We start from the raw sequence: 14,129 nt of genomic DNA, 5'->3' as shown, positions 1-14,129 counted from the left end.
TGATTGGTATGAGCAATGACATTATAAAATATTGGTCTGATCAATTAAAATGGGATTACTTTGGTGTTTTAGTTTGTTCATTTTATGTTTTTGTTCTTCATTTCTAATACAGAGCATTCATATTTTATGGAAGATTTATTTATAATACAGTAGGAAAATATCCCATTATGCCTACTGAGGAAAAAAAAAACTACTAATGGGCCAGGATATTGCAAATTACGTGATAGTGGTCAAATATGTGTTGTTACATTACTTTGGTTATCATCAAAAATCAATGGTCATATCTAGAGAATTGGTAGATCCTTAATCTGACAAATCTATGTAACTCCTACAGTGAATATAATAATAGGTAATAGGATTGTTTTAAGAATTAAATGCAATAAGGGCACCTGGGTGGTTCAGTCAGTTAAGCATCTGCCTTCAGTGTGGGTCATGATCCCAGGGTCCTGGGATTGAGCCCCACATCGGCTCCCTGCTCGGCAGGAAGCCTGCTTCTCCCTCTCCCCGCCTGTGCTCTCTCTCACTATCTCTCTCTCTGTCAAATAAATAAATAAATAAAATCTTTTAAAAAAATAATTAAATGCAATAATGTATATAAAGTACCTAGTGTATTGCCTAGAAATTAGTAAGCACTCAATAACAATGCTTAAATTTTTCATAATAAAAATATGTTATTTTGGATGTTTTATTGAATAAAATCATATCATCAAATATATCTATCTTTATAAAAAGATTACAAAATTAATTAAATAATGTTAAACCAAGAACTGAGGTATTTATTATACCATATAGTAATCAAGAAGACCTTGTGCTTATAGGTACTTTAAAATTTCATACATATTTCACCAATCAGTTGGTTCTGTGCCTATCTGAAGGTGTGTTAATGATGGCTTTTCCAAATCATAAACATCTACCTTGAGGAAATAAATTTATAGTTCTATTAATCCAGAATGAATGTACTGTAAACTTCACTTCACCTCTCCATACTTCAACTTATTTTGCCAGCCATGTCTGCAACTCTTAGAAGAACAATTAAGTTAGGGAAGAAAACTATGACCTTCCTATTAAAATAAAACACCCAAGAGTAATGGAATGAGAATTTCCCAGAGGGCAATCACCATTGTACCTCAAAGCCCCAAAATGTTTCCTGAAATTCATTTTCTCTGTGTTTCTTGCTAGTTACTATAGAGACCACCATCTTGGTTGGGGGTTAAAATGGAGGTTGGAAGAGAGACAAGTAGAGAAACTCCCTAATAGCTACAAAACTCATCTCTAGACATCTCACAGCACTATTGACTTTATTAAAGGTTAAAGTAGTGGTTTCAGTTTGACATTTTAAAAAAATTCAATTAACATGGAGCTGTTCCAGATGAAGCAGAATCAGGAATCTTAATGCCTACCCTTCTCAAAGAGGGTTTTTGGAACCCCTTGATTTTTCCATTGAAAAGAGCTTTAAAAGACCTGAGTTGGAGGATAATCAAAGGGAAGTAAACACAGAGGAAAATATGAATCTAGGTCATCTGGTTTATAAGGTGCAATTTGGCTGTTTTCAGTTTGAGGACTTCTACAGAGAAACCTCTCTGTGAAACTCAGTATATTTCCATGAAGTCTTTACTTCTGTCATGAAGTATGTGTCATGAAAAGGAGGCCAAACATACATAGTTCTATATTCCCGAAGTTCTAAACTCAACAAAACACAGTTCAAAACAAGGCTCTTTTGTTAAGTCTGGTCTTAATTTGGCTTTTCTTCCAGGTTCTCCTTGGTGTGAAAATACCAAAGTACTTTGATACTATCGGGACCTATTAATTTGAATATTTCCAACCTAACTGATCATCACCAGAAGATGGCATAAATACACTAAATAAGAGTGTGAATAAGTATTTAGAGACCCTTTCCTTGTTAAAGAATACAAAGGATGTTTTAAAATTATAGTGCATGAAAAAATAAAGAATAAAATTAGAGCGCATGATCCAACTTTAATTTTTTCCTTATGTATTATATTCTCAGAGTTCTTCTTTACTGTAGAGACTGTGTATCACAAAACGTGCAAACATGTTCTTTTCATTTATACTAATGTCAGTAACTAGAATTTTTTAAAAGGTAAAAATCTGTTTCAGTCTAGAGTCAAATCTGGAAAAAAATAAAATCCTTATTTCAGTTGATATTTTTCAATATGAAATACCTATTTTTCTTGCCACTTTAAGGGAAATAAACATTGACAAATGTTATTAACATTTAATGAATGATTAATAGCACTGCCTTTTCCATAATAATTTATTATAAGAAGTGTTTTATCATGTTCAAGAGACATGTAAATAATTCTATGCAATGCCATTTATAAATGCTTTATAACAGGTTGATGGAACATTATTTAGAACTTGCTTCAAACACGAAAAAGGTAAAAACAAGCCTCCTAATGATTGAATCTTAAAAGTCTGTGTTGTCATTAATCAAGTTTCTTAAATCATTTCTAAATGTTACCTCAATTTAAAATGCAACTGCCATTTCTTATTCAGTTGTTCCCTGAAGTAGGAATAGAACAAATCTACAGCACTCAACCTGGAGTAAGCACCATAGCATAGAATTGTTAGGTGCTGTGGCAGCAGAAAGTTTCAGAGAATTACCTGTCATCAAAGCCTAGAATATTCTGATATTAATTTTAGACAGATGTTAAGGGATATAGTACAAACAAGTTTAGGACAGCTGTTGTTAGGTTAAACCTTTTAAATTAATTTACCGATACTAGACCTTGCTTACAAATGAATGCCACCTGCGTCGCCTGGGTGGCTCAGCTGGTCGAGCCTCTGACTCTTGGTTTCAGCTCAGGTCATGATCTCAGGGTCATGAGATAAAGCCCCTCCTTGGGCTCTGTGCTCAGTGGAGAGTCTGCTGGAGATTCTCTCTCCCTCTGCCCCTCCCCCTGCTCTCTCTCTCTCTTTTAAATAAATAAATAAAAATTTTTAAAAAGGAGTATCACATTCAGGTAAAATAGAAAAATATATTTTACATATACCCAGTAAAATAAACAAACCAAAATTAAAAAATAAAATAATCATGAAACTCCTACAGGGCTACAGTGAACATCAGTCCATAATTTCACAAAAGAAATTTCACATATAAAAAGGTCTATTTAATGCTGTAGTTGTTTGGTAAATAGGAGAGAGTTGTTCAGCTAATGTCTTCACACCTTGTGTGTTCCCACTTGGTTATCTCTGCACCACTAATTTTTTTTAAAAAAGATTTTATTTGTTTATTTGACAGAGAGAGAGCACAAGCAAGGGGAGCAGAAGACAGAGAGGGAGAAGCAGACCCCCCGCTGAACAGGGAGCCCTGATGCGGGACTTGACCCCAGGACCCTGGGATCATGACCTGAGCCAAAGGCAGATGCCCAACCAACTGAGCCACCCAGGTGCCCTACCCTTAATCTTTTTCTTGTCACCACCACCCTCCCTGCTGAGACTTGCTCTCCCTGTGTCCTGCTTCTTTCCTCTCCACGTTATCTTACACACTTAGTCTACAGGATTCCTTGTCCTAAATGTAACACTGGTCATACCACCCCTTCAGGGACTTGTCCTTCTTTACATTAGCATTTCTCACCCAAGATCCTCAGAACACAAATGTCTCTGGACATGTTACATGGTGTTTGATGAAAAAAAAAAGGATTCTGTGATCAAATATACATGGAAAATAGAGGGTGAACAGAGTAAAGTCAATTTCTCTATTTCTCATAACCTTTGATGTCCCAAAAACACAGTGTGAATTTCCAGGTTAGAGCTAAGATAGGAAGCACTTCTCAAATTTATGGCTCCATCCATTGTGAATTGTGCAAGACTGATGAATCACAGACCTGTACCTCTGAAACAAATAATACATTATATGTTAAAAAAAAAAAAAAGAAGATAGTAGGAAGGGAAAAATGAAGGGGGGGAATCGGAGGGGAAGACGAACCATGAGAGACTATGGACTCTGAGAAACAAACTGAGGGTTCTAGAGGGGAGGGGGGTGGGGGGATAGGTTAGCCTGGTGATGGGTATTGAGGAGGGCACATTCTGTATGGAGCACTGGGTGTTATGCACAAACAGTGAATCATGGATCACTACATCAAAAACTAATGATGTAATGTACGGTGACTAACATAACATAATAAAAGAAAATAAATAAATAAAAATTTATTGCTGCATCAAAATCATTTGTTGCAGAACATCTTCCAACATCTTTTAAGACACTTAAGAACACTTTGAGATACTGGTTGACAGTATAATGACTCAATTCTAAATCTGATATTCCATGAACCCCCCCTTCACAATAGGGCCCTATATTAGTTTCCTAAGGTCGCCATAACAAAGTACCATAAACTGAATGCCTTAAAACAACAGAAATTTATTCTCTCACAATTCTAGATGCTCAAAGTCCAAACTCAAAGTGTCAGCGGGGCCATGCCCTGAGGTCACATGCTGAGGTTCTAGGTGGTCATGAAGTTTTTAAAAAGATTTTATTCATTTGAGAGCGCACGAATGGGGAGGAGAGGAAGAAGTAGGCTCCCTGCCGAGCAGGGAGCCCGACGCAGGGCTCGATCCCTGGACTCTGGGATCATGACCTGAGCCAAAGGCAGATGCTCAACTGATTGAGCCACCCAGGTGCCCCAAGGTAGTCATGAGTTTTGAGAGGACACTATTCACCCTAGCACAGGCGCCAACCATCTTTGTAGTATTTTCCCTCACTACTCTTTTAGTGTTTCCTATATTTCAACCAATAAGGTTTAGTTGCTGCCCCCTACAATACACCCTGGCCTTTTCTCCTCTGCAGTTCAGACTTACAGATTGTGCCAGGATCAGTTACCCTTGAGGCAGATGTTATATGTTGGCTCACTCAACAACTTTATCAACTCCCTATTCTTCACTTTCCTCTACTATTAAATCTAGACAGGAAAATACTTGACTTCCCAGCCACTCTTGCAACTAGGGCAGGCCATGTGACAAGTCCCACACCAAAGTCCTTGAGGAAGATTATCATCAAAAAATAAAAATGCAAATGATCATGAACATTTTCCTTGTTCTTTTATATTTTTCCTGTTTTCCTACCTGGAAAATGGGGAGACATGATGAGTGGAACAGCCACCTTGTGACCATGAGCGTGAAAGCCATACACACCACATGTGGTAAGACAGGAAAATCAAAGGAGCGTGGTGCTTGAAAAGAATATGGAGCCTTCTGGGATGTCTGGGTGGCTCAGTCAGTTAAGCGTCTGCCTTTGGCTCAGGTCATGATCAGGGTCCTGGGATCGAGTCCCACATCAGGCTCCTTGCTCAGTGGGAAGCCTGCTTCTCCCTCTGCCTGCCATTCTCCCTGCTTGTGCTTTCTCTGACAAATAAATAAAATCTTTAAAGAGAGAGAGAATGTCTTTTAAAAAAAAAGACTATGGAGCCCCCTAATACCGTGGATTGCCTATTCCTAGACTTTTTGTGTGTGAAAGCCACTGTTCAGAGGGTTTTCTTGAGCTAGCAGCCATGTGTAATCCTGATTAATAAATCCCTTCCATTTGTTAAATTCAATTTCTGTCTGTTCTCAATAATGACACTGCTTTCTATAGCTGGAAAAATACTTTTCTTCTCTGAATTAACATGACTGATTGCTAGGATTCATTTATCAATTAATATTCTCCTGCCAGGCAGCATTGATCCTTTTCTATTCAAACTGTTATTTTAATATTTTGTGTACTTATTTTCATATTTACCTATATAACTAAACATAGTCATCTTAGATGACTCAAAAATATAACATACATAAGAGAATGTATAGCTTCTGATATTTCCTTCTACTTCATAACATATAATAACTGGAAATATTTTATCAAAACATGCGCACTATATGCTTAAGTTGGGGGTTTTTAAAGTATCTGTAAAGGTGTTGCCTAGAATTGTCCTCTCAAGTCGTTCTTTCTGCTGAATCTCCCACTGCGTCCATCAGACCGTGCTCTGGACATCCTACTGCATAAGGAACCTGGAGGCAAACATTGCAGATATTTTCTATAAGGAAGATTTTGTTTATAAATGGATTTTTTGGAGAGAAGAAATGAAGCAATTAAGGGTCGGTCTTCAAAGGGGCACTCCAGAGTTTGTTTTCTGTTCAAACCATGACTTGTCTCTGCTCTTGGAACTTGGCTCTTGGCAGAAAGATGGACAGGCCTAAAATGTTCTTTTGGGAGTCCAGAGAGAAGGAGCCAGAAAGGACTGATGCTGATGTTTGTAATAAACTTTGAAGAACTTGGTAAATGTTCCATTTGTCCTAATATAACGTTTTGACAATCTTAGAGGAAAATCCCTTTATAATAATGGATTCTGAAAATAACTATACATGTTTGCCTAGGCCTGGCCCCGTAGCAGGGTCAGAGCCAAGCCTCTATCTAGTGCCTTTGCTACACACACACACACACACACACACACACGCACGCACACACACATTCATAAATAGGCATACAAACAGGCATTCATAAATACACATATGCACACACATTCAAAAATAAGCACACACATCTATAAACATATACACACACACGTACACAAATTACCATGTACACACAGAAACTCTGCACTAATCCTTAATATCGACAATGCCAGATCTTCCAGGTAAAACGGAGAAAGAAATGTCCAAGTTGTTTTCAGCATAAAATTTTGATGAGTGTCTGTTGTCTCACCTTTGAGGTATGGAATACCATGAACTAATGGCACCCAATTTCTTTTTCTGGCAATCAGGGTTTATTTAATGCAAATTTCAATAATGTTGCAGTCATAAACTTCTTTTCAAGCAAACAAGATAGCATGAGAGAAGCCCCAGACCTCAGATCCTGCAACAAGTATTGTTTTAAAAGAATGCCATGCCATAGCCTCTCCCACTTAATCCACATGAGCCACCCATGCTGGCATTCATTTAGTTCCTTAAATGCTGGGCCATCTTCCTTCCTATTCAGAGACTTCATCCATGTTGTTCCTTTCTATCACCTAGTTAACTGGTACTTTTCTTCCAAATTACAGGGTAAATGTTCCCTCCTTGTAAAACCTTAACGGGAACAAGTACTAAGTGAGCCCCTCCTGTTACAGTCTTTTATAACCTTGGGTGTATTTCTTTTATTGTGCCCAAGAAAGTTTGCAATTGTACATTTATTTGTGTGATTATTTAGTGAAAGGCAACCTCCTGTATTAGACTGCAAGCTAAGAAAGCTAGGGTTATCTAATGTGTATAATAGTCTCCCTCCTGGAGGGAGGAGCAAGATGGCGGAGTAGGAGACCTAAGTTTCATCTGGTCCCAGGAATTCAGCTAGATAGGGATCAAACCATTCTGAACACCTACAAACTCAACAGGAGATTGAAGAAAAGAAGAGCACAACTCTACACAGAAAAGCGACCACTTTCTGGAAGGTAGGACTTGCGGAGAAGTGAATCCAAGGCGATATTCGGGAAAATAGACTGCGGGGGAGGGGGCCCCTGTCGGCCGCTGCTGGCAAGTGATAGAGCCGCGGAGCACAAAATCGGAACTTTTAAAAGTCTGCTCCGCCGAGGGACGTCACTCTGGTGGCTAAGCAGGGGGTGGAACCCCCCGGGACAGTGTGGTCTCAGGACCCTCGGGGTCACAGAAAGACCGGGGGTGCCTGAGGGTGGCAGAGCTCCCAGGTAACGGAGCAGGGAAGCCGGCTGCAGAGGCAGAGCCCAGGTGCGAGCTCTCAGCTCGGGGTGGCCATAAACCGTGATCCGCGGCACAGTCGGGCCCCTGCTCCTCCAGCAGGGACCCGACAAGCGGCAGATCCGGGGAGACTCACCTTCCTCCCCCGGGGGAAGCCGCGCGGGAGTGCACCGCAGGGATCTGCTGGGTTTGGAGACTCCACCCGGGGTCGGGTGCCAGAGATAGAAACGCGCGGTCACAGGCCGGTTGAGCACGGAGTGCGGCCGGAGACCGGGGACGGGAGTGACTGACGGCTTTTCTCTGGGGGCTCACTGAGAAGCGGGCCCGAGTTCTCGGCTCCTCCGGGGTGGAGACTGGGAGGCCGCCATTTCACTCTCGTCCTCCAAAGCTGTACGGAAAGCTCGCAGGGAACAAAAGCCGCGGAGAGCAAACCCGAGCAGATTACTTAGCCGGGAGGGGGCAAGGGCGGGGCAATTCCGCCTCCGGCAGAGACATTTGGAAACCACGGCAACAGGCCCCTCCCCAGAAGATCAGCGAGAACAGCCAGCCAAGACCAAGTCTACCGATCAATGAGAACGGCAGAACTCCAGCGCTAGGGGAATACTGCACATAGAATCCATGGCTTTTTTCCCATGATTCTTTAGTCTTTCAAAGTTAATTTTTTTAATTTTCTTTTTTTTTTAATTTTTCTTTTTCCCTTTTTCAACCAATATCTTATCATTCCCTTTTTAAAAAAAATCTTTTTTATTTTTCATTTTTAGAGTCATATTCTATCCCTTCATAGTAGTTAACCCTATTTTTGGTATATATATATAAGTTGTTCTTCTCTCTTTAAAATTTTGGGATACAGATTCTTCTAACAGACCAAAATATACCTTAAATCTCTAGTGTATGGCTTTGTTCTAGTCTCCTGCGTGATCACATTCTCTCCCTTTTTTTTAAAAACCTCTTTTTTCTTTTTTCAACCAACTTCTTACCAATTCCTTTTATAAAATCCTTTATAATTTTCATCTTTACAATCATATTCCATCCCTTCGTCATATTGACCCTTATTTTTGTACATATATAAACTTTTCTTTCTTTAAAATTTTGGGAGGCAGGTTCTTCTAACACACCAAAATAGGCCCCAAAACTAGTGTGTGGCACTGATCTATTCACCAGCCTGATCATATTTGATCATATTCTTCTTTTTCTTTTTCTTTTTTCTTTTTTTTTTTCTTTCCCCTTCTTTTCCCCCGGTTTCAGGTCTCTTCTGATTTGTTTAGTGTATATTTTTCTGGGGTCATTGTTACTCTGTTACCATTTTGTTCTCTCATTCATCTATTCTCCCCTGGACAAAATGACAAGACAGAAAAAATCACTTCAAAAAAAAGAACAAGAGGCAGTAGCCATTGCCAGGAACCTAATCAATACGGACATTAGTAAGATATCGGAACTAGAGTTCAGAATGACGATTTTAAAGATACTAGCTGGGCTTGAAAAAAGCATGGAAGATATTAGAGAAACCCTTTCTGGAGAAATAAAAGAACTAAAATCTAACCATGTCGAAATCAAAAAGGCTATTAATGAGATGCAATCAAAAATGGAGGCTCTAACTGCTAGGATAAATGAGGCAGAAGAGAGAAATAGTGATATAGAAGAACAAATGATGGAAAATAAAGAAGCAGAGAAAAAGAGAGATAAACAACTATTGGATCACAAGGGCAGAATTCAAGAGATAAGTGATACCATAAGATGAAACAATATTAGAATAATTGGGATCCCAGAAGAAGAAGAGAGAGAGAGGGGGGCACAAGGTATATTGGAGCAAATTATAGCAGAGAACTTCCCTAATTTGGGGAAGGAAACAGGCATCAAAATCCAGGAGGCACAGAGAACCCCCCTCAAAATCAATAAAAATAGGTCAACTCCCCGACATCTAATAGTAAAACTTACGAGTCTCAGAGACAAAGAGAAAATCCTGAAAGCAGCTCGGGAGAAGAGATCTGTAACCTACAATGGTAGAAACATTAGATTGGCAACAGACCTATCCACAGAGACCTGGCAGGCCAGAAAGGACTGGCAGGATATATTCAGAGCACTAAATGAGAAAAATATGCAGCCAAGAATACTATATCCAGCTAGGCTGTCATTGAAAATAGAAGGAGAGAGAAAAAGCTTCCAGGACAAACAAAAACTAAAGGAATTTGCAAACATGAAACCAGCCCTACAAGAAATATTGAAAGGGGTCCTCTAAGCAAAGAGAGAGCCTAAAGCAACATAGACCAGAAAGGAATGCAGACAATGTACAGTAACAGTCACCTTACAGGCAATACAATGGCACTAAATTCATATCTTTCAATAGTTACCCTGAATGTAAATGGCCTAAATGCCCCAATCAAAAGACACAGGCTATCAGATTGGATAAAAAGATAAGACCCATTGATATGCTGCCTGCAAGAGACTCATTTTAGACCCAAAGACACCTCCAGATTGAAAGTGAGGGGGTGGAAAACGATTTACCATGCTAAGGGACACCAAAAGAAAGTTGGGGTGGCAATCCTTATATCAGACAAATTAGATTTTAAACCAAAGACTATAATAAGAGATGAGGAAGGACACTATATCCTACTTAAAGGGTCTATCCAACAAGAAGATCTAACAATTGTAAATGCCTATGCCCCTAACATGGGAGCAGCCCATTATATAAGGCAATTAATAACAAAAGCAAAGAAACACATCGACAACAATACAATAATAGTGGGGGATTTTAACACCCCCCTCACTGAAATGGACAGATCATCTAAGCAAAAGATCAACAAGGAAATAAAGACTTTAAATGACACTGGACCAAATGGACTTCACAGATATATTCAGAACATTCCATCCCAAAGCAACAGAATACACATTCTTCTCTAGTGCCCATGGAACATTCTCCAGAATAGATCACATCCTAGGTCACAAATCAGGTCTCAACGGGTAAAAAGATTGGGATCATTCCCTATGCTTTGAAACTAGAACTCAAATGCTTTGACCACAATGCTTTGAAACTAGAACTCAAACACAAGAGGAAAGTTGGAAAGAACTCAAATACATGGAGGCTAAAGAGCATCCTACTAAAGAATGAATGCGTCAACCAGGAAATTAAAGGAGAATTTAAAAAACTCATGGAAACAAATGAAAATTAAAACACAACTGTTCAAAATCTCTGGGATACAGCAAAGGCAGTCCTAAGAGGAAAGTACATAGCAATACAAGCCTTTCCCAAGAAACAAGAAAGGTCTCAAGTACACAACCTAACCCTACACCTAAAGGAGCTGGAGAAGGACAGCAAATAAAGCCTAAACCCAACATGAGAAGAGAAATAATCAAGGTCAGAGCAGAAATCAATGAAATAGAAAACAAAAGAACAGTAAGACAGATCAATGAAACTAGGAGCTGGTTCTTTGAAAGAATTAACAAGATTGATAAATCCCTGGCCAGACTTCTCAAAAAGAAAAGAGAAATGACCCAAATAAACAAAATCATGAAGGAAAGAGGAGAGATTACAACCAACACCAAAGAAATACAAACAATTATAACAACATATTAGGAGCAACTGTATGCCAGCAATTTCGATAATCTGGAAGAAATGGATGCATTCCTAGAGATGTATAAACTACCAAAACTGAACCAAGAAGAAATAGAAAACCTGAACAGACCTATAACCAGTAAGGAAATTGAAGCAGTCTTCAAAAATCTCCCAACAAACAAAAACCCAGGGCCAGATGGCTTCCCAGGGCAATTCTACCAAACATTTAAAGAAGAATTAATACCTATTCTTCTGAAAATGTTCCAAAAAATAGAAATGGAAGGAAAACTTCCAAACTCGTTTTATGAGGCCACCATTAAATTGATCCCCAAACCAGACAAAGACCCCATCAAAAAGGAGAATTACAGACCAATATCCTTGATGAACATGGATGCAAAAATTCTCACCAAAATACTAGCCAGTCGGATCCAACAGTACATTAAGGGGATTAGTCACCACGACCAAGTGGGATTTATCCCTGGGCTGCAAGGTTGGTTCAACATCCGCAAATCAATCAATGTGATACAATACATTAATAAAAGGAAGAACAAGAACCATATGACCCTCTCAATAGATGCAGAAAAAGCATTTGACAAAGTACAGCATCCTTTCTTGATCAAAACTCTTCAGAGTATAGGGATAGAGGGTGCATACCTCAATATCATAAAAGCCATCTATGAGAAACCCACAGCAAGTATCATTCTCAATGGGGAAAAACTGAGAGCTTTCCCCCTAAGGTCAAGAACACGGCAGGGATGTCCACTATCACCACTGCTATTCAACATTGTATTAGAAGTCCTAGCCACAGCAATCAGACAACAAAAAGAAATAAGAGGCATCCAAATCAGCAAAGAAGTAGTCAAACTCTCACTGTTTGCAGATGATATGCTACTTTATGTGGAAAACCCAAAAGACTCCACCCCAAAACTGCTAGAACTCATACAGGAATTCAGTCAAGTGGCAGGATATAAAATCAATGCACAGAAATCAGTGACATTCCCATACACCAACAACAAATCAGAAGAAAGAGAAATTAAGGAGTCGATCCCATTTACAATTGCACGCAAAACCATAAGATACCTAGGAATAAATCTAGCCAAAGAGAAGAAGAATCTGTACTCAGAAGACTATAAAATACTCATGAAAGAAATTGAGGAAGACACAACGAAATTGAAAAACATCCATGTTCATGGATTGGAAGAACAAATATTGTGAAGATGTCAATGCTACCTAGAGCAATCTACACATTTAATGCAATCCCTATCAAAATACCATCCACTTTTTTCAAAGAAATGGAACAAATAATCCTAAAATTTGTATGGAACCAGAAAAGACCCCACATAGCCAGAGGAATGTTGAAAAAGAAAAGCAAAGCCGGCGGCATCACAATTCCGGACTTCCAGCTCTATTACAAAGCTGTCATTATCAAGGCAGTATGGTACTGGCACAAAAACAGACACATAGATCAATGGAACAGAATCAAGAGCCCAGAAATCGACCCTCAACTCTATGGTCAACTCATCTTCGACAAAGCAGGAAAGAATGTCCAATGGAAAAAAGACAGTCTCTTCAACAAATGGTGTTGGGAAAATTGGACAGCCACATGCAGAATGAAACTGGACCATTTCCTTACACCACACACAAAAATAGACTCCAGATGGTTGAAAGACCTCAATGTGAGACAGGAGTCCATCAAAATCCTTGAGGAGAACACAGGCAGCAACCTCTTCGACCTGCGTCGCAGCAACTTCTTCCTAGAAACATCGCCAAAGGCAAGGGAAGCAAGGGCAAAAAGGAACTATTGGGACTTCATTGAGATAAAAAGCTTTTGCACAGCAAAAGAAACAGTCAACAAAACCAAAAGACAACCGACAGAATGGGAGATGATATTTGCAAATGACATATCAGATAAAGGGCTAGTATCCAAAATCTATAAAGAAGATATGAAACTCAACCCCGAAAGAACAAATGATCCAATCAAGAAATGGGCAGAAGACATGAACAGACATTTTTCCAAAGAAGACATCCAAATGGCCAACAGACACATGAAAAAGTGCTCAACATCGCTCAGCTTCAGGGAAATCCAAATCAAAACCTCAATGAGATACCACCTCACACCAGTCAGAATGGCTAAAATTAACAAGTCAGGAAATGACAGATGTTGGCGGGGTTGCGGAGAAAGGGGAACCCTCCTACACTGTTGGTGGGAATGCAAGCTGGTGCAGTCACTCTGGAAAACAGTATGGAGGTTCCTCAAAAAGTTGAAAGTAGAGCTACCATATGACCCAGCAATTGCACTACTAGGTATTTAGCCCAAAGATACAAATGTAGGGATGCGAAGGGGTACGTGCACCCCGATGTTTATAGCAGCAATGTCCACAATAGCCAAACTGTGGAAAGAGCCAAGATGTTCATCGACAGATGAATGGACAAAGAAGAGGTGGTATATATATACAATGGAATATTATGCAGCCATCAAAAGGAATGAGATCTTGCCATTTGCAACGACGTGGATGGAATTGGAGGGTATTATGCTGAGCGAAATAAGTCAGAGAAAGACATGTATCATATGATCTCACTGATATGAGGAATTCTTAATCTCAGGAAACAAACTGAGGGTTGCTGGAGTGGTGGGGGGTGGGAAGGATGGGGTGGCTGGGTGGTAGACATTGGGGAGGGTATGTGCTATGGTGAGCGCTGTGAACTGTGTAAGACTGTTGAATCACAGACCTGTATCTCATAAACAAATAATATATTAAATGTTAAAAAAAAAAAAAAGGAAGGGAAAAATGAAGAGGGGGAAATCAGAGGGGAGACGAACCATGAGAGACTATGGAGTCTGAGAAACAAACTGAGCATTCTAGAAGGGAGGGAGCTAGGGGGATGGGTTAGCCTGGTGATG

This window comes from Mirounga leonina, unplaced genomic scaffold, assembly GCF_011800145.1.
Source record: "Mirounga leonina isolate KUSES-001 unplaced genomic scaffold, KU_Mleo_1.0 Mir_101609, whole genome shotgun sequence".
In the NCBI taxonomy this organism is placed as follows: domain Eukaryota; kingdom Metazoa; phylum Chordata; class Mammalia; order Carnivora; family Phocidae; genus Mirounga; species Mirounga leonina.
This window is presented reverse-complemented; position numbering follows the sequence as displayed.